General features: G+C 40.1%; 1 pseudogene; it reads left to right on the top strand.

The window, feature by feature from the left end:
- Positions 1-3,450: 3,450 nt before the first annotated feature.
- Positions 3,451-4,336, top strand: LOC101433153 (ubiquinol-cytochrome c reductase complex assembly factor 1 pseudogene; annotated as a pseudogene).
- The last annotated feature ends 18,397 nt before the right edge of the window (positions 4,337-22,733 follow it).

The raw sequence follows: 22,733 nt of genomic DNA, 5'->3' as shown, positions 1-22,733 counted from the left end.
TCAAGGCAGATGGCTCTGGAGTTCAGGGCCATGTCAGTTGGCCCTACTTTGGAATTTGTGTTCCTGAGTGTGATGGAGTTGGATTCGGATATGACCTTTCTACACATGACTCTTCTGTTACTTTTACCGGACCTGTGGTTGGCATTTGGGTTGGTGTATACTCAGGAGACCTGACTCTCTGGACTGTCCATGTGATGGCCAGGCCCTGGGCCTCAGCAGACTTGCAGCGCCTACCCTCTGGTTTGTTGGACTTACCCTGGCCAGCTGACAGGGAGGTGAAGAGGGTCAACCACCACACCAGGGAGCCAAGAGTGCCTACAGCTGCCAGCAGGAGAATTGCATCCATCATACATGGGGAATCTAACCCCTTCTTGATGTAGAGGGGGACTGGACATAACCATCCCAAGGTCTGCAGGATGGAGGAATAGAGTATGGATTAGAGTGGATTTACTGGTGTTCAGCTGGGGAATTATTGTGATTAGTAAGGGAAGAAATTGTAGTAGTGATGTGGAGAGGGTAGCCACAGTGGCTGCTGATGGTCGGGAGAGGGAAGAAGAGATATGGTATGGGGGCATTTTCAGGATTTGGAGTTGTCCTGGGTGGTGCTGCAAGGACAGATGCTGGACGTTGTGTGGCCTGCCAGGGCCCACTGGGTGGACTGGGGGAGAGTGTGGACTACAATGTGGACCACTGTCCATGTGGTACAGCGGTTCTCCAGAAGGTATTCTCCAGGTGCAGTGGATGTCCCGCGATGATGGAAAAGGTTGTTGATATGGGAGGGGTGGGGTGGATGGGTTGGGGGGTATATGGGGACCTCATATTTTTTTAATGTAACATTTAAAAGAAAATAAAGAAGAAGTAAAAAACAAAACAAAAAAAGCCATGTGTAGGGAAGCGGATGTGACTCAACAAATAGAGCATCCACCTACCATATAGGAGGTCCAAGGATTTGATACCCAAGGCCTCCCGGCTTGTGTGGTGAGCTGGCCCATGCACAGTGCTGCTGTGCACAAGGAGTGCCAGCCCCCGCATAAGGGTGCCCCCCACCCAGCGGGAAACCACAGCCCGCCCAGGAGTGGTGCCACATGCACAGAGAGTTGATCATCAGCAAGATGACACAACAAAAAGAGACTCAGATCCCCAGGTGCTGCCCGATGAGAAGACAAGCAGACATATAAGAACACACAGGAAATGGATACAGAGAGCAGACAACAGGGGGGAAGGGGAGAAATAAATAAATAAATCTTTAAAAAAAAAAAAAAGACGTGTAGCAGTTTGAGATTATTTATGAATCCCAAAAAAGAGAAAGATTATGTTTGTAAACTAATCTATTCTGGGTGTGATACCCTTTGATTATATTGGATTCAGTTGAGGAGTTCTTGATTAAATTACCTGTTAAGATTAGGGTTTTGATTTGACCATGTCAGTAAGGTGTGACTCAGACTGAATCCCTGTCCTTTTGGTGGTCCTATATAAATGGACACTTACTCAAGGAGACACACGTAAAGAGAGAGAGCTCAGTCACATTTGATCCTGGGGTCCGATAATTTTCAGCAGAGAACAGAAAAGCTGAGCAACTGAGAAGGCGAAGAAAGAAAATGAGTCCTATACCAGAGACTGATAGAGGAAGCCCCGAGAAACCAGACAGAGATTGCATGCCATCTTGCTTCAACAGGTGGCAGCTGTCTTTGGTGAGAAAGTACTTCTTATGGTACCTTGAGTTGGATCACGACCTTTGGATTATAAGTTTTTACCCCAAAGAAATATCCTTTATAAAAGCCAACAGATTTCTGGTACTTTGCATCAGCACCCTTTTGGCAGAATAATACAGCATGCATCTCCATGCTTACCCCATATTTTTACAGGTTAAAAATGGTGGTAGGGGAGCAGATGTGACTTAAGTGGTTGAGCGCCTGCTTCCCACATGAGAGGTCCCGGGGTTTGGTTCCCAGTGCCTCCTAAAAACAAAAAGAATCAACAAGCAAACAAAAACTACTCGGGGGAGCTGATGCGGCTCAGTGGTTGAACGTCGGTTTCCCACTTATGAGGTCCAATCCCCAGCCCTGGTCCCAAAACAAACAAACAAACAAAAACAAACCTCTGTGCCCCCAGACATTCTGATTCCGTTGGTCTGGGACACAGTCTGGGCATCAGGGATTTCAAAGACTCCCTAGGTCATGGGCAGTCCGGTTTGAGTTGTGCCTCAGTTTCAGCCGTTTGGGAGGATGGCTACCTATATTTTTTGAGGTCTCCCTGGAGCTCCCTCCACTACTAAGTAAATTTTAATTTTCTTTTTTTTTTCTTTTTTTTTTTTTTTACAAACAAACAAACACTTCACTTCACAATTGGGTATTGAATTATTTCCATTCCACAACAGACATTAATGGAGCAGCTACAGACATTAATATAGCAGCTACTAGATGGTTGGCACTGTGCCAGGTACTCAGGATTCAAAAATGCCCCTTGTGGGACTGACCATTAATAAGGGTCAAGCTAATTTCAATATTTTCTGGTCAGTGTTCTGCTAGAAAGGAAGAACAGTACAGGGGCCTTGAACTCAAAATTGAGAATGGAGATGAAGACAGCAAAGTCTTCTGGTGGAGGTGATGTCTAGTCAAGTTTTAAAAGATAAGTGCTATCCAAGTGAAGTGAAGTATTGGGGTTCAATGGGGTTGGGCCTCACTTAATCATATCCCAGCCTCTCCCAGATTTTGAACCACTTGAGAAATTGACCCATGGGTCCAGTAGAATAAAGGTGCTTGTTGAAGCCTTGGGCATGGAGTAACAGCCAGGAACAATTTATAGACCCTGGGAAGGAGACGGCTGAGCCAGAACTTGTGGAATGTTGGTATTTAGAGGATGAGAAGAGAAAGGAAAGAAGGATATGACTATGAATTCATGTTATTTTCTTTTATGACCAAATCCTTAGGGTGAATAAGAAATTCAAAGAGAGCCAGAAATCCAGGGAACCTTTAGCAAAGGACCTCCAGGACATAATGTGCAGGTTAGAGCTGCTGTCTAGCAACCCTGTCCAACTAATTTGATGTTCAAAAATGGTCTTCTGGACTTGAAATCCTCCCTGCTCCTCTCCCTTTGGTGTGGGTCACTTACTCTAACAGGGAAGATCTCAAGGAGACCAGTACAATGGCTTCAGGCAAGACGTTCATCTACCAGGGACCAAGGCAACTCAAGTTAAAATAAATGCAGGGGAGCAGATGTGGTTCCTGTGGTTGAGTGCTTGCTTCCCACATGGGAGGTCCTGGGGTTTGGTCCCTGGTGCCTCCTAAAAACAAACAACAAGCAAACAAATGAAAAAAACAACTCAGGGGAGTCAATATGGCTCAGTGGTTGAGTAACAGCTTCCCACAGATGAGGTCTGGGGTTCAATCCCCAGCCCCAGTACCTCAAAAAAAAAAAAAAAAAAAAGTAGGGAAACGGTTGCTGAGGAACATGGCATTGCAGATGAGAGTCCTTAGGAACCAAACTAGTAACACTCAGTGGGTTCTGGTGTGCTGCCAGTTGGTACCTGTGTCTCCTCCCCAAGGACTGTGGCTAGTGCAGAACTGTTTGGCACTTCCCAGTGGCCCCAGATGAGCCAGGCTGTAGCATGTGGTGGATCAGAACAGATTCCTGGAATAGACATACAGCTGAGTAGGATGATTCACACCACAAATACGCTTTTCACTTCTAAGGATTCCTCACAGCCTGTTGAGGAGAAGGTTGATACCTCACAAAGATAATAAAAGCCATGGGATTCACAGGACCTTTGGAAAACAGTAAATGGAAGGTTAAATTGCAGCCCTGCACGAGTATACTGTGTGGAGAAAACTGACTTCGAGAAATTCTTTCTAAGGTGTCAGATGCCTGATACATTGAATTCGTGGTTTATTATAACTCTACTTCATGTATGGGATGTGTCTATTCCGAATGAAGCAGGAAAGGCGGAGAGGGAAGGACATGTGTAACATCAAAGCTCAGTTTACGTGGGAGGATGCTGAAAGCGGGGCAGAGTCGTGGGGTTAATCCCGATATCCTGAAGAAGAGCCTGATTCTCATGACAATTTCTATGCAGCAATCTTGGAATATGATGAGAGGGTCCTTTCAGAAGAGGGCTGGCTGCTATCCTCTGGAGAAACTTCTTTGACCAGAAATGAGACGGCCCTCATCAACTTGAATTGTTGGTGGCCTGGGTGAGAAAACGGACGCGGTACCTGGACTCCGTGAACGCTGGGGTCTGCTTCCGACCGGCGAGGCGAGCTGGCGCCCTCTCGCGGAGAAGAATCCTCAGTGCAGCCTGACGCCCTATTCCCCAATTTGTAACGAAGAGGCTCTTTGATGGACTGGCCCCTCCAACCAGCTGGTCGGCCGGCATTAAGGAGCTGCCAGGAGAGAGATCCTGTTTTGCCCAGGACCCAGCAGAAAGTGCCCTGAACAGACGTTTGAACAGCATCTGTCAAATAGCTTGCCCCTTTGTGTCCATTTTCTACTTAGTGTGCCCAGGAGTCTGATCTGGTGGGGTACAGCGCTGGGAGACCCCTGCCTCTTCTGGAGTATCCCTTCCCTCAAGAGAAGGGGGCATCCCCACCAAGGACCCGCTGTGGCCTAAGAGCAGTTTGTAATGTTGCTAATTCAAGACAGGTTACCACACATCTGTCCCCGTTTTGAACCATGGGGTCGAGTTGGCCACCAAAAGAAGGAGACTTATCTCTGCCATGACTTTCCATTCTTCTCAGGTCATTTCGAACCTAGATGGTGGGTGCTATAAGCCAAGGAGTAGCACCTAGCTCAGAGACAGGTAAAGGGTAGGGTGGGAAGGGTTTCTGCTGCCTTTGTCTCCAGTTTATGGACATGTGGTACTGCTTTGACCAAGGCACAACCTGCCAGGCCATGTCCTCTGGGACCCAGGAGCCTGTGAGGCCCAAGGGGCCATCCTAAGTCATTTGAAAAGAAGTCCCAGGAACAAACTTCCCTGTGTCACCCAGTGAATGGGGTGAGAAATATGCTGTCTTTACTCTCTAACCATCACCACCACCATCCTTCAAGGTATTGAGGAAAAGAGAACCTTTTTTCTGGCTTAGTTGTTATCGTCCCAGGACCCAGCCTCATGCCCAGCTTCCTGCCCCTTCCCAGCTTCTGGGGCAGGTGCTGCAGTGCCACGTAGTCTGAGGGCCTGAGGGCCATCCCCTCCTTCCTGTGAATATGGGCCATCTCTTCGGGGATTTTCCTTAAATTGAAGGAAGGGGTAGGGGATCATGTTGTTCCCACACTAAGACACAGACCCATCAAACTTCCTTCACTTAACTTGCTATGAAATGAGTCATATAAAGAAATTCTTTATGGGTGAGGAATATCCTACGTCTATGAAAACATTACAAATCAAACTGTTCTCTCTCCATTTATTTAAGATGCTTTTGCTGGGAATGGAGCTCGAGAGTGAGGCCTCCTTTGTGTGTGTGAGATAATAATACCTTGTAAATCATTACAGCTGAGTAATAGTTACATAAACCAGGGCTGAGCCAGGCAGGAATTTGCTGACTAATTTATTTTGAATGGATTGAAATGCACGAAAATAAACTTTACTGTGTGTACCTAGAAAAAAAAAAAAAGTTGATACTTAACAGGAAAATAAAACTCATTAATGTAGTCTTAACTTTGCATCACTTTGCATCAGAGTGGCCATGGCTTTGCCAGAGGGAAAGTAGAACACAGTGATGGAGGGTATCCTGTGTTTAGCTCCTTATCACAGTGTGGTTTCTAGACACACCTCCTAACATCTATGGTTATGGTAACAGAGTTTGTTAAATATATTCAAATTATTCACTATCATATACTGAACGAAGCAACTTCATCATAGTCCTTGAAAGACCTTTGAGGGTAACATAGTTATTTTTACTCACAAATTATAATTGAAGGGAAACGGACTTGGCCCAGTGGTTAGGGCATCCCTCTACCACATGGGAGGTCCGCGGTTCAAACCCCGGGCCTCCCTGATCCGTGTGGAGCTGGCCCATGAGCAGTGCTGATGCGCGCAAGGAGTGCCCTGCCACGCAGGGGTGTCCCCCGCATAGGGGAGCCCCACGTGCAAGGAGTGCACCCCGGAAGGAGAGCCGCCCAGCGTGAAAGAAAGTGCAGCCTGCCCAGGAATGGCGCCGCCCACACTTCCCGTGCCACTGATGACAACAGAAGCGGACAAATGAAACAAGACGCAGCAAATAGACACAGAGAACAGACAACTGGGGGAGGGGGGGAAATTAAATAAATAAATAAAATCTTTAAAAAAAAACAACAACAAATAATAATTGAAGTAATCAAAAGGTCTTTGTTTTTATTTAAGTTCATACCAGAGTCAATGTTAAACTGTATAGCCAATAAATAAATAAATAAATAAATAAACTGAATAGTCTATTCAGCACACACTTGCTATTTATTATCAGACCTGTTCCTAAAGGCCAAAAGGTGGAACTCAGGACCACCTACCTGTACAACCCCGAGGCACCCTACTGTGTGATAAATTTTTAAACTATTGCTGCAGCTTTGTTTTTTAAAAAAAAAATGCTGAAATATTGACCTCTATCAACCACTGTGCAAATTTTTGTGCAGGGAAAAACTCAACCCAGGGATGATACAAGCCACACTAGGGTCAATTCTATTTGAATGGATAAAATTAGGTGAGGTGTTTAGGAATTCTGATTTTTTTTAGCTTATATTTTTCATACTGCCTATCCCTTTTTATCCTCTATTTCCATCTTCCTGGATTAAATTTTGTTTTTCATCCACTACAAAAATTGTGCTAAATTTATATAAAAGATAGTAATGTTTGACTATTTCATATGTGAAAATTATAGTAGTTCATTTTTAAAGATTCATTTGTTTTACTTTATAAAATTTCTGCAAATTTAATTTTTAATTTAAAAACTAACATTGGTCAAAGCATGATGAAATAACAATTGGTCGAGTCACTATATTTAAAACTTCAGTGGTTGTCTGAAATACATTCTTTCATGTGGATGCAGTTGTAAAGTCTTGAAATGCAACGAAAACTTTCACTTGGACAAAAGAGATGGTGAAAAGCCTTTTCATACCGAAGATAGACTTGACATTTGTAACTCAAAATAAACAATATAATCACTTAGTCATCTAAAAATTAAACATGGCCTGAAGTGATGAAATGATAATTTTTTAATATGTGTTTTTTAAAATAAATTATAATTAATCTAATTAAAGAAGCATGTGGTAATTTTTTAATAAAACTTGGACAGTTTTTTAGTCAGCATTTTCAACTTTCATTAAAACTAGTAAAAAAGTATAGCTCACTGATTGAGTCCAATCCTTGACAAAAAATTTTATTTTTTCTCTCCCCTTCCCCTCACCGCCTACCCCAGGTGTCTGTTCTCTGTGTCCATCTATTGCATGTTCTTCTTTTGTCCGCTTCTGTTGTTGTCAACGGCGTGGGAATCTGTGTTTCTTTTTGTTGCATCATCTTGTGTTAGCTCTCCGTGCGTGTGGCGCCATTCCTAGGCAGGCTGCACTTTCTTTCGTGCTGGGTGGCTCTCCTTACGGGGCGCACTCCTTGCACGTGGGGCTCCCCTACACGGGGGACACCCCTGCGTGGCAGGGCACTCCTTGCGTGCATCAGCGCTGCACATGGGTCAGCTCCACACGGGTCAAGGAGGCCCGGGGTTTGAACCGCAGACCTCCCATGTAGTAGTCAGACACCCTAACCACTGGGCCAAGTCCGCTTCCAACAAAAAATTTTAAATCAGTCCCAGTTTATTCTGGGAACCTGGTGAAATTATTGCTGGGACTTTCTATTAGGAATACACAATATCAAAAAAGCAGAAAGTCATTGATTTTTTACAATAATAGGAGTTTAGGCTGGGGCTGGTGAGAAATATACAGAGCCCCAACCACTCCTTCCAGACCATCTCAACTGAACTTAGCTTTGTGGTCTCACATACATCCCCCCATCCACCTGACTCTTGTTTCATCAGACCGCAGAAGTTAAAAGTAGGGACTCAGTAAGAGAAGAATGAGTAAGAAGATGAAAACATAAAAAGACTCCTAATATGCCTATTCCTCTGTCACACATGACTTTGGTTTGTTAACAAGTTAGCTTGCTAGATTGTTAGTTATTTTTAAAGCATTTGAGTTTGAGCCACAAAATACATAACTTTTGGTTTATAGCCCAAAGAATAAATTAAATATCAATGAGCCCATACCGATATAAACAAATGATTGACTAAATGGGCAAACTAATTATAAATCTTGTTTTTGTATTTCCCCCCTCATGGCTTGCTTGCTGTCTGCTCTCTGTGTCCACTTGCTACACGTTCTTCTGTGTCTGCTTGTCTCCCTTTTCTCCGTCACCTTGCTGTGCCAACTCTCCATGGGTGTGGGCTGTCAGCTCTCTGCAGGCGCAGGCTGTCAGCTCAACGTGGGTGTGGGCCGTCAGCTCTCTGCGGTGTGTGGGCGAGCCTGCCTTCACAAAGAGGCTCCAGGACTTAAACCCAGGGCCTCCCATATGGTAGATGGGAGCGCAACTGATTGAGTCACAGCTGCTTCCCCAATTATAAATCTTAAAAAAAAAAAAAAAGAGTCCAACTCAAGGCTACTTTTCTCACCCAACGTCAGTTGTCAAGTGCTAAAGCAAGATGGCGGGGGATGTCTGCGAGGGTTCAGCCTTCCTTTTTCCCTTAAGGCTCTGTGGGCCAGATTCTTCCAATCTCAGCTGTAGACTGGAGGGCTCATTTCTTTCAAGGATTAGCTGCTCTGTTCTCTTCACAAGGTCAGCTGCAAACTCTCAGGTGAATGGCTCATCGCTCTTTCTTGGGCCACAGGATCCTCTTCCATGTCTATGGAGCTCCCTTTCTCTGTGTATCTTATTATATGTTATCTATTTCTGTGTTCTCCTTGATTGAATGTCTGTTTATATAGCCCATCGAGGTGTCAGGGACTCAAACCTGCATTCCCTAATGACATGGTCAAATCAAAGCCCTAACCTTGATTTAATCAAGTAAATGTAAAGCCTTTTAAATCAATCAAAGAGTATCATTCCCAGAGGAACAGTCCAGTTTACAAACATAATCTATATCCCTTTTTGGAATTGAGAAATAATATCAAACTGCCACAGCTACCTTTCTTCAAAAGCTGAATAAATACTTGCTGATTAATTGAAGACTATTACCACACTGGGTACAAGATACAAGGTTATGTGGCAAATGTAATTGGAAAAGATAAAGAGTAGCTCTCAGAGCTCTAGTTTGGAGTCTGAGTCCTGGTCCTAGACATATCCATCCCTAATGGAGGCAAGTGATGAGTGTGTGAAAAAGAGAATACATAGGGGAGTTCATGGTGCAAGGTTCTGTTCATGATGATGGGAAGTTTTGTTAATGGATGGTAGAGATGGTAGTACAACATTGTGAAGGTGATTAATGTCACTGAATCATATGCTTGGGAATGGACAAGATGGAAAATTTTATGTTGTGTGTGTGTATACACACACATATATATACACACACATGTATATATGTTACCACAAATTTAAAAAATACAAGAAAGACTAAAGAGATATGACAATTTAACACAATACATGATCCTGGACTGGAATTAATAATTGAGGAGAAAATGTCCAATAGGACATTATTGGGACAACTGAAAAAATTGGAATATGAATTATATGCTTTATATCAGAGCTAGATTTCTTAAACTTGATAGCTATACTTAAAGTGGTTACATAAGTGAATGTCCTGGTTCTTAGAAAATGTACAAGGAAGTATTATGTGTTAGAGGAGCATGATGTATGAAACCTATTCTCAAATGCTTAGAAAATAGATGATAAATTAGGTGTAGGTAAGTAGATAGATAGATAGATAGATAGATAGATAGATAGATAGATAGATAGATAGAGAATGATAAAAGAAATGTAGCAAAATGCTAAAAGTTAGTAAATTGGGGGGATATGTTGAAGTTCTATGGATTGTTTTTGTGTTATTTTTGTAATTTTCCTGTAAATTTGAAGTTATTTCAAAATGAAACCTTAGAGAGAGGGAATACATGTCTTAGAGACTGAAGAATCACTGGAGTTTGATTATAAAGTCTATAAGAATGACCATAAGAAAGGGAAAGTATATTCTATATCTTCATTGAATCCAAGATGCCATCATTTTCATATGCAAAAATAGATATTAATCTACATGAATCTCAGATACCAGAGTATCATTCTGCTACTAACAGGGAGATAAGATTGGCTAAAACATCCATTCCTCATTCAGTTCAAAACCCAGTAATGTCCCCAAGATGTCTGTGAGGTCTTCTCATAGTCACCTACAGCTCCAAGCTTCCAATTCCTTTGAATTAATTATTTCAGATATCACAAGCCCTCTATCCCTATTCTCAGTCATGAAATTCAGCTCCTCTTTCTGATTTCTACACAAAGAGGAAACATTCACACAAAGCCTGTGTGATTATAACAGATTTTTCTTAAAGTTTTATGAGATTAATGGGGTTTACATCACAGTCCTACCGATAATTTTAAATTCAGAGGGCAACGTTCATGTTATTCAAATGACCTTCTGTCATGTTTTGAAATGGCCATTTCTACTTTAGCCTCCCCCCAGGCTACTCAGCAGGACTTGCCTTCCTTTCATTCCCTCCCCTGCCAATAAAAGTAGCCACACAGGAAGAGATGAGAGGTGGAGGCGTCTTCGGGACATGGAGCTGCCCTGGATGGTGCTTCAGAGGTAATCACCGGACATTGTAAATCCTCACAGGGCCTACATGATGGAATAGAGGAGAGTATGGGCCATGATGTGAACCAATGTATATGAGGTGCAGAGGTGCCCAAAGATGTACTTACCAAATCCAATGGATGTGTCATGATGATGGGAACGAGTGTTGTTGGGGGGGGGGGGAGAGGGGGGGTGGGGGGGTGGGGTTGAATGGGACCTCACGTATATATTTTTAATGTAATATTATTACAAAGTCAATAAAAAATAAAAAAATTAAAAAAAAAATAAATAAATAAAAGTAGCCACAAAGTATATGATGATGGCCTTCTGGAAAGCATTTTTCATAGTTTGCTTTTTTATTAGTGCAGATATTATAGTTTACAAAATGGAATTTCTAAGCTTTACTAGTTATAATCAGGAGATACAGGAAATTCCAAGAAACAGGCAATAACTTTTTTCTTCTTTCTATAACCTCTCTAATCTTTAACATTTAATTTGATGGTTAATGTACTGTAAAGAGTTCCACCATCTTCAGACTGTTTCTGTGTTTTGGATTTGCCTGAAAGAACAATAGTGATTAAAACCATTTCACTCCTGATGCTTAGGGGCACCCTCCCCTGCAAGGGGTTGCAATTTCATCTGCCCACTGACTACTGAGGCCCAATTTGAGTGCACAGATCATATTATAAAATAAAAATAATAACCTTCCAAATGTGTTACTATGTACTATTAATGACATACTTTTAAAATAACTTTTGGCACTATAGTAGATCTACTTTGGAAGTATGAGTTGAAAATAGTGTTTATAAAATGTTTTATAAAATGATTAATAATGGACTATAATAATTACATACATTTTCCTCGTTCTTTTTTATACAGAAGGTATACAGGAGATACAATGTAGATTGACTTAGATGAAAGTCACACCATGTGTGAAATACAGTGGTATTAAGGTATTGACACAAATGTGCTTAGTTTTGGTATGGTGGCTGCCATAGAAATGGTAATCATTTGGCAATGGAATTTAATATAAAAAGGCCTGTCCATTTGTTAGTGGAGGTTAGTTTTACATTATATATATAATTAGAAATATAGCTTGATAATCTGATAGGTTCAGATTGAGGAGGATGGTGAATCCATGCAGAGAACAGCATAAAGGAAAGGCCAGTTACGTGCAGAGAGTTGGAGTTCAATAGATCAGAGTATCTGGCTATAGCTAAATAGCAAGATGTAAGGCTAGAATCCTGGGGTAATCTGGAAGTATAATGATAAAGATGAAGATTATTATGCAGAGAGTTGAGTCATTTAAAGTTTTGGGAATGGAGGGGTTTGCTTAGGAATCATTGATTTGTTTCTAATTTGACCAGACAGGAGGTCAAGGGGGTTGTTGACACAGATGAGTAGAGGCTTGGTTCTTCCCATTACTTGAAGCATGGAGACTTCAAACTTTTTACAGTAAATATCAATTCAATTAATACATCCTTTTCCACATCAGTGTGACTGGACCGTCAAGCTGAAGGAGGACCTAGGGAAAGTGTAAGCAGGAGGCCCAGTGGACTACCTCATGCTCCTGGGGGCTAAGGGCACCCTCCCCATATCGATACAGAACCACTACTTCTCCCCCCCGAAAAAAAACATAAAGTAAACGTAAAGCAAAATTAAAAACAAAAAACTTTTGGAAGAAAATATAGTAGAACATATTTATGGATCAGAATAGGGAAAGATTTCTTAAATAAAATTTGAAAAGCAGAAATCATAAAAGAAAAGACTAATAAATTTGTTTGCATTAAAATTTAAGATTTCTCTATAACCAAACACATCATAAACAAGTTTGTTTAAAAAAATTTAAGCCACTGGGAAGAGGATATGGCTCAAGTGACTGAGCTCCCACCTACCATATGGGAGGTCTGGGTTCAGTTTCCGGTATATCCTAAAAAAGACCAGCACACAACAAACAGACACAGTAAATGCAAACAACGAGGGGGTGGAGAGAAATAAATAAATAAAATAAATCTTTTAAAAAAAGAAGCCACTAAGAGAATATAGTGATAAGGTAAATAACTGGAAAAAAAAAAGGATTAATACCCATATTATATAAATGACTTTTTCACATATGAAAATGACAACTTACTTTTTACACATATGAAAATGACAACTTACTTTTCCAATAGGCCAAGGATAAACAGAAAACTCAAAGAAAAGGGTGCCTGAGTGGCCAAGTAAACATAAAAATTCCTGAACTTCACCAATGATCCAAAATAAGTAAAAGTATAGTTTAATAAAATACTATTTCACACCTGTCCAGTTGGAACAATCTTAATATCTGATAATACCAAGAATAGGACTTCTCACGGCTTTTCTTTTCTACATTGTTTAGGTTTCTACTCAAATGTCTCCTTGTCAGAGATTTCTCTGCCACATAATCCAAAAATAAAATCCTCCATCACTCTCTAATCCCTTACTCTTCCTAATTTTTCAACATCTCATTTACCATATTACACTACTTTTTTGTTTCCAACTCTGTTTCCCCCAACACTGGAATGTAGGGATCTTAGAGAAAACAAGGACTTTGTTTTGTTTACTGCTGTAAGCGCCAAGAACAGTGTTTAATAAATATTTGTTCAGTTACCGAAGTGAGAATTTATGGTGTTGGAAGTATAAAACAGCATAATCACTTCGAAAAGCAAGTCTACTCGTAGGTATTTACCTATAAAAATTCTAATTTTATGGGCTCAATGGACATTAGCAAAAAAAAAAAAATTCTAGACATCCTATACATTCATCAGTAGGATAACAAACAAATTATGGTATACTCATACAATGATCTAATACATAGCAGATAATGAGTGAACTAGATCATCATCTCCCTACATAAATAAATCTTGAATACCTAACTTGTTAAAAAAAAAGTTGCAAAAATAGAATGTGCATTTGTGTAAAATTTTAAACATCTAAAATAATATTATGCATTGTTTATAGCAACATACCTTGTACAACTGTGAGAATATGAAGGGAAATAACATACACTAACTTCACAGTAATGGTTACCTCTGAAGAGGGAAGAAGTGGAATGGGGTGGAAAGAGACCTTCCCTCTTGTTTTTTTTTAATCCTTTTTTTTTTTTTAGGAAGAACTGGGCATCAAACCCAGGGAAGCAAAGGCTCAACCCCTTGAGCTACATCCACTCCCTCCCTCTTATTATTATTAGTTTACTTCCTTACGAGAAAATAACTGATGAAAATATGGCAAAATGTTAACATTGTAGTACATTAGCTATCAATTATATTATTGTATTTTGCATATAGTTGAAATTATTTATTTGTAATTTAAATTTAATTTGAATGTCTTAAATAATTTGAACAAAGTTTGGTGACTATTAAGACATGGATAGTTCAGAGTACTTGGTGACGGGGCCAGCAAGACCTCTCAGAGGTATGGTTTTAGGAAGGAAGATTGAGAGTTATCTAGGTGAAGAGAGGTGAGAGCAGAAAGGCGATCAAGTAGTGCTCAAGACTAAGAAGCAAGGAGCACAATACATACAAGGCACTGAAAGAAGCTCAACATGGCTGCCTTATCATTACCAGGAAGAGAATATGAAGAAATGGGGCTACTGAGATAGTCAAAGGAGGGCCTTCTGGGCCAAGTTAAGGAAAAAGAACTCATTCATAGCACATCTTTTATATGACAAACATGTCAAAGATACACAGAATCCAATTAGATGTTTGTTTTTTCTTTGAGGTACTGAGGATTGAACCTGGGACCTCATACATGGGAAACAGGCACCCAACCACTGAGCTACACCAGCTCCCCTACAAGTCATTTTAAAATCAACCATAAGAGCTGTGGTCTAGCTAAACAGGAAAAACATGAGGAGAAAACATAATTCTCTCTCCCTAAATCAAGCTGTAAAGTTAAAAATTACATATGAATGTGACTGTGATGGATCTGATTAAAGTATCTTTGGAGCCAGATAGAAAAGCAAGATCCAATCATGTAGTGAAGGGAGCCAACAGGTTAAGGTGAGCCCAAGGAATATGGGATGCAGGATCACCCCATTTGAGGTCCTCTTGGGGATTCTTTTTTCTTAAAACTTTTTATTTTGAAATAATTTTAAATGTATAGGACCATGGCAAAAATAATGCAAAATCCATACAGCATACTCCCAGTATACCTCCAGATACCTAGATTCACCAGTATCTATTAGTGTCAAGGGGAGAATCACTCTTGATATCTGTGGCTGCAGGTTTCATGTTATAGCCCCAAATCTGGGCCAATAAACAATCTTAACACACCAAGATGGTATCAGAGTTCCTGCTTAGGTTGGAACCCAATTTATTAGCCTTAATAAAATTTGTTTCCATGGTAGATGAATCAGTAGTCAGGGTCTAACCAGGAAAACAGAAAACAATTCAAGGTTTTACAACAGAGGGAATGGGATGCAGGGAATTAGTTACACAGGATGGAGTTACTAAGAGCCAAACAGGTAATGGGATTTGCAACAGCAGGAAGTAACAATCACCCCTTTACTGGAGGACTTGTTGCCAGAAACCTGGGATCAGGGCCACCAACAAAAGAAGGAACCACAGGGAGGAGGCTCATGGAGGAGGCTCAGCAACTGCCAAAGTAGTCCCTTGAGGCAGAAAGGGAGGGAGAAACCTATCTCATTTCCTCTCCAACCTTGTGTTCCAATATGCCACTAATACCACCAAATGCTCCACACCAGCTGGGACTCAGCTGATGCTGGGCTCTGAGAAGCACACTCTGTGGAGGTCAGCTACATTGAGCCATGTAAGCAAGGGTAACAGATCTAATGATAAGTATAGATCTAAAAATCCTCAACAAAATACTAGCAAACCTAATCAAACAGCATATTAAAAGAATTATGACATGATCAAGTGGTATTTATACCAGGTATACAAGGGTGGTTCGGGGTAAGAAAAGCAATTAATGTAATGCACTACATTAACAGAATGAAGGAAAAAAAACCACACATGATCATCTCAAATTACACAGAAAAGGCATTCGACAAAATTGAGCACCCCTTTTGGATAAAAACGCTTAGAGCACTAGGAATAAAAGGAAACTTTATCCACATAATGAAGGGCATATATGAAAAACCCACAGTTAACATATTGCTTAATGGTGAAAGACTGAAAGCTTTCCCTCTAAGATCAGGAATATGACAAGGATGCCCACTGTCACCACTGTTATTTGACATTGTCCTGAAGTTCTGAATTGATCAATTGCAAGGAAAAGAAATAAAAGTCATCCATATTGGAAAAGAAGAAGTAGAACTTGCCCTATTTGCAGATGACATGACTCTATATACAGAAAATCTTGAAAATTCCACAACAAACTTCCATAGCTAATAAATGAATTCAACAAAAAGGCAGGGTATGAGATCGACACATAAAAATCAATAGTGTTTCTATACACTAGTAATGAACAATATGAATAGGAAATGAATAAATATTTCATTTATAAGAACAACTGAAAGAGTCAAATTCTAGAATAAATCTAACCAAGGATGTAAAGAACTTATACACAGAAAACTACAAAACATTGATAAAAGAAATCGAAGAAGACCTAAATAAATGGAAGGACTTTCTATTTCATGGATTGGAAGACTAAATATTGTTAAGACGTCCATTCTACCCAAAGCAATTTACATATTCAATGCACTTCCAATCAAAATTCCAACAGTCTTCTTTACAGAAATGGAAAAGTCAATCATCAAATTTATATGGAAGGGAAAGGGGCCCCAAATAGCCAAAGCCATCTTGAAAAAGAAGAATGAAGGATTCACATTTACTGACTTAAAAACTTATTACAAAGCATAGTAATCAAAACAGCATGTTATAGGCACAAGAACAGATTATAGACCAATGAAATCAAGTTGAGAGTTCAAAAATAAACTCTCATATTTATGGCAAACTGATTTTTCCCAAGTCTACACAGTTGGGAAAGAAAAGTCTCTTTAACAAATGATACTGGGAAAACTGGCTCTTCGTAGGCAAAAAAATGAAGGTAGACCCCTACCTGAAACTATATACAAAAATTAACTCACAATGGGTCAAAGACCTAAATATAGGAACCGGAAGTATAAAGCTCCTAGAAGAAAATATAGGGAAGTATCTTTATGATTTGTGTCAGGCAATGGCTTCTTAGACTAACCATCTAAGTCCAAGCAAGAGAAGAAAAAAATAGATACATGGGACCTCATCAAAATTTAAAACTTTTGTGCATCAACAGACTTTATCATGTAAGTAAAACCACAACTTACACAGGGTGAGAAAATATTTGGAAACTACATATCTGATAAGGGTTTGCTACCCAGAATATATCAGGAAATCCTACAACTCAACAACAAAAGGTCAAGCAATCCAATTATAATATAGGTGAAAGAGTTGAATAGCCATTTCTCCAAAAGAAATATACAAATGGCCAAAAAACATATGAAAAGATGCTCAACAACTTTAGCCATTAGGGAAATGTAAATAAAAACTATGACATACCATTTCAATCCTACTAGAATGGCTGCTATTGAAAAACAGAAAATTCCAAGTGTTGGAGAGGATCTGGAAAAATAGGAACACTCATTCATTCCTGATGGGAATGTAAAATGGTGCAGCCACTTTGGCAGTGTCTCAGAAAGCTAAGTATAAAATTATCATATGACCCAGTAATCCCACTTCTAGGTATATACCCCAAAGAACTGAAAGTGGGACTTGAACAGAAATTTGCACACCAATGTTCATTGCAGCATTATTCACAATTGCCAAAAAATGGAAGCAAACCAAGTGCCCATCAATGGACAAAGGGATAAACAAAATGTTGTATATACATACAGTGGAATATTATTCAGCCATAAAAAGGAATGAAGCATTTATGTGATCTAAACCATTTTTCAAAATAAAATAAAATAAAAAATTTTTGAAAAGCAAAGACAATTTAAAAATTACATGCAACAATGTGGATGAACCTTAATGACATCATGTTGAATGAAATAAGCCAGACACAAAAGACAAATTTTTGCTTGTTTTTTCTTGTCACTCATCTGCTTGTTTTGGCCCATTGTCTGTTAGTTGTTTTTTGCTTGTTGTCTGTTTTATTTTTTCTTTAGGAAGCACCAGGAACTGAACCTGGGACCTCCCACATGGGATGTGGGCACTCAACTGCTTGAGCCACATATGCTCCCTGATCATTTTGATTTTGCTTGTTGTCTGCTCGTTGTTTATTTGTTGTCTTGTTCATTGTTTTTGTTCGTTGTCTGCTCATTGTTTTTTCTCATTGTTTGCTGGATGTCTGTTCATTGTCCACTTATTGTTTGTCTTTTTTAGGAGGCACCGGGAACTGAACCTGGGACTTTCCACATGGGAGGCAGGCACTCAACTGTTTGAGCTACACCCCCTCCCAGGACTAAAATTTTTAAAAATCCATGGAACTGCACTACACACACAGTAAACCCTAAGTTAAATCATGGGCTATAGTTAATAATACAATTATGATACTGTGCTTTCATCAGTTGAAACAATGTATCATACAGTGCCAAGTATTAATAATAGGGAGGTAAAAGGGAATCCTGTATTTTATGCATGATTGTTCTGTAACTGTTCTCTAATTAAAAAAATGAAAACAATTTTAGAGTCTACATTTTTAAAAAAGATTAAATTGTTGGCTGACTGTATAAACAATATTGGAATGTTTAAGAGAAATGAAGATTCACCTTATATATAAATTTAATTCATTCCATTTAATTGGTACTTACATAGCTGGAAAGGTTTTTCTTGTTAGGTCATGGATTTAGAATGCTTAAAAAGGAATTTAATAGCCTTTTGGTCCACTGAGAGCTGTGTTGAGCAGAATGTTCCTGACCGCCCTGCTCTGCTGTCCAGCTCTCCAAGTTTCCATTCAGCTCTCTACCTCTTCGTGTAGCCCACTATGCAACCAAGACAGAACAGGCTTGTGAAGAACCTCTTCACTAGAGGTCTCAGTATTGCCATATTCAAATATAAAATGAAATTCTCTCTGAGTTATCAAGGGCTGCCATGAGAACACCACCCAATGGGTTGGCTTAGCCAATAGGAATTCATCATGTTATGGTTTTGGAAGCTAGAAGCCCAACATCAGACTTTGGCAGGGCTTGTTTTCTCCCAGAGTCTTTAGCATTCCTGCAATCCTCCGTCACATGGCATTCTCAAATTCCACCTGCTCCTCTGATTTTTATTGACTTCTGGTTTCTATTTACTGATTTCTACTGTCTGACTGTGTCCGAATTTCTACTGTTTACTTCAGTCATATGAATTAAGGCTCACTCTGTTTCAATTTGGCTTCATCTAAACAGGATCTTCAAATTTCCTATTCACAAATGAGTTCACACCTAAACTAATAATAATATCTTCAAAGTTCCTATTTATAAATGGCTTCACACCTACATGTCCATGGGCTAGGACTTGAACATGTCTTTGAAGATGTAATTAAGATGAGGCCAAACTGGATTAGCCTGGAGTCCAATATGACTGGTGCCCTCATAAGAAGAGTAAGTTTGGACACAGTAGGAGACAGAGATAGATGGAAGAACACTATGTGATAACTACTCAGAAAGTGCCACAGAGTAAGCTACTGCCAAAAGCCAAGAGAGAGAGGCATGAAACTGATCTCCCCCTACAGTTTTAAGAGGAAGCATGCTCCTACCAACACCTTGAGTTTAGATTTCTAGCCTCCAGAAATATGAGACAATAAATTTGTGTTGTTTTAAGCCACTCAATTTAATTTTAATTTGTTATGGTCACTCTGGGAAACTAAGAATATCAATAGGTGTTCTTTTTTTTTTTTTTAAGATTTATTTATTTACTCCCCCCCCTCCCCCCCAATTGTCTGTGCTTGCTGTCTGCTGTCTGCTCTCTGTGTCTGCTCATCTTCACTTTAGGAGGCACTGGGAACCAAACCTGGGACATCCCTTGTGGGAAAGAGGTGCTCAATCGCTTGAGCCACCTCCACTCCCTGCTTTGTCATTTTCTCATTGTGTTTCCTCTTTATATTTCCTTGTTGTGTCAGCTCATCGTGCCAGCCTATCGTGCCAGCTCACTGTCTTGCTTGTCTTCTCCAGGGGGCAGCAGGTTTCAAACCTGGGACCTCCCATGTGGTAGGCAGGAGCTCAACCACTTGAGCCACATCCACTTCCCAATAGGTGTTCTTGAAAGGAAAGAACAGGAAAGAGGGAAAGAATATTTTGACAGATGGTGCTGGAACAACTGAATATCCAAATAGAAAATAAATGAAGCTCATGGGAAAAAACAAACCTCGGCCTTTCCTCATACCATATATAAAAATTAACCTGAAAGGGATTATAAACTTAAATGAAAAGCCAGAATTATAATACTTTTAGAAGAAAACATGGGAGAAAATCTTTCTGACCTTGGATAGGGAAAGATTTCTCAGGACACACAAAAACATTAAACAGAAAAGAAAAAATAGACAAATTAGATTTTAACAACATTAAAAACTAAAAACGTCTGCTCTTTGAAAGACAAAAATTAAGAAATGAAAAGGCAAACTAGAGACTGAGAGAAAATATTTGAAATATGTCCATCTAACAAAGGACTTGTAGCCAGTATGTATAAAGAACTCTCACAATTCAGTAATAAGAAAATAGATATCCCATAAAAAAATGTGAAGTGACTTCAACAGCACTTTACCAAAAAAGATTTGTAAGTGGCCAAAAAGCATATGAAAGATGCTCAACATCATTAGCAACAGGGAAATACAAATTAAAACCACAATGAGGGAAGCAGACATGGCTCAGTTGATAAGAGCATCCATCCATCTACCATATTGAGGCTCCAGGGTTCAATACCCAGGGCCTCCTGACCCGTGTGGTAAGATGGCCCACGTGCAGTGCTGCAGTGCGCAAGGAGTGCCCTGCCGTACAGGGGCATCCCTGCATAAGGGAGCCCCACGTGCAAGGAGTGCGCCGTGCAAGGAGTGCGCCCTGCGAGGAGAGCCATCCCATGCGAAAAAAGCGCAACCCACCCAGGATTGGAGCCGCACACACGGAGAGCTGACACAGCAAGATAACGCAACGAAAAAGAGACGCGCTTTTCCAGTGCCTCCTGATAATGCAAGCGGACACAGACAACGGAGGGAAGGGGAGAGAAATAAATAAAAAATAAATCTTTAAAAAAAAAAAACTGCAATGAGTTATCACTATATACCCACTAGAATGGCCAAAATTGAAAGATTGACAAATGAAGGTAAGGATGTACAGCAATTAGAACTCTCATATATTGCTGGTGGGAATGTAAAATGGTAAAACAACTGTGGAAAACATCTGGCAATTTCTTTAAAATTTAAACATGCACGTACTGTATGACCCAGCAATTTGACTCCTAGGTATTTACCCAAGAGAAGTGAAAACATATGTCCATGAAAAGATCTGTGCAAAAATGTTCACTGCAGTTTTATTCATGTCAGTCAAAACCTGGAAACCCAAATGTCCAACAGATAAAACGAATTATGGCATATCCATAGAAGGGAATAGAAGACACCAACATAAAGGAACATACTATTGGTATCTATGAATGAACCTCATAAATATTAAGCCAAATGAAAGAAGCCAGGTACACGGAGTACATACAATTCATACTATATTGCTCCATTTATATGAAGTTCTAGAACATTCTCTCCCTCCAATCTGCCGACACCAACTCTTACATTACATAATCATAGGAGTGATATCCTGTCACCTTTGAAGTATAACATAAACTAATTAAGGAAATGATATCCCATATTCTGTTGGCTGGAATCAAGGAGAGAGGATTGGAATTCTTCCCGGGCCACGGTTAGGATGTGTCCAACACATGTTCTTTTGCCTCCATTGCCCTCTTCAACCTGAGAAAAACTGAGAAAAACTCCTCATGGCCTTCTCCAGCCTATCACAGGAGCTCTAGATCATAATTTAAAGCTGTGTTTATCAAACTTTTGGTCTCAGGACGCTTTCATACCCTTAAAAAAATTACTGAGAACCCAAAAGAGCTTTTGCTTATATGGGATATCTCTCTCAATATTTGCTGAGACATTTTTCAAAAATTGATTCGTTAAAAAGTAATAATAAAGTCATTATATATTAACATATATAACATTTTTAGAAATAATCACATTTTCTAAAAAAATTAGTGAGAGAATAACGCTAGCATTTTTGCAAATCTTTTTTTTTTAATGTCTGAGTTAGAAGGTAGGTGGAGTCTATCTCCTTCCACATTCAACTACACATCATGTAGCTTCTGGAAAATTCCCCTGTACATTCAGGAGTGAATGAAAGTAAATAAAGCAAATAATATCTTCATATTTTTATGAATATGGTTTTGATCTTGTGGACCCTCTGAAAGAATCCTGGGGACCCTAAAGGGTCTCACACTTTGAGAACCATTGTGTTAAAGAATTGTCATGAGTTGAGAGAAGGAAGCCACTTTCATGCATTCAAAAAGTATTTATTGAGTACCTACTACGCACTGGCACGGTTCAAAGTGGTGAATTGGGTCAGGAAGTTACAGGAGAGGGTGATAGATAGATCAGGAAAGGCCTGTGTTAAGTTTTTTTGGGACCTGACTGACACGGGGCCCATTATTCAAAGATCTGGGGAAAACAGAATTCCAGACAGAGAAAAGGGACTCTCCCAAGTCTCCAAACCCTGCCCGGCTGAAGTGTAAAGAGCAGAGAGGACGACATCAGTTGGAAAAAGTAAGCAGGGGCAGATCGGGTGGGGCCGGGAAAGGAATTTAGAGTTTTTAAGCCCAGTTTTCTGGACGGTGGGCAGGGGTGGGAAGAGGTGGAATGGTTTGTGGACCGCTACTTGAACACGAGGAAGATTACCCAGAAGCAACCGCATGCCCCAGGGCTTTTCGCAATCCAGCTTCAAAGCCTCAAAACCGATTAGTTAACAAGAGAGGGCAGGGCCAGGGAGGGGAAAGCGAACACGCTACCTCGCGGAAGCTTGGGTCTCGGGGC

This window comes from Dasypus novemcinctus, chromosome 7, assembly GCF_030445035.2.
Source record: "Dasypus novemcinctus isolate mDasNov1 chromosome 7, mDasNov1.1.hap2, whole genome shotgun sequence".
Classification (NCBI taxonomy): domain Eukaryota; kingdom Metazoa; phylum Chordata; class Mammalia; order Cingulata; family Dasypodidae; genus Dasypus; species Dasypus novemcinctus.
The sequence above is the reverse complement of the archived record's forward strand: the minus strand, read 5'-3'. Positions and strand labels throughout refer to the sequence as shown.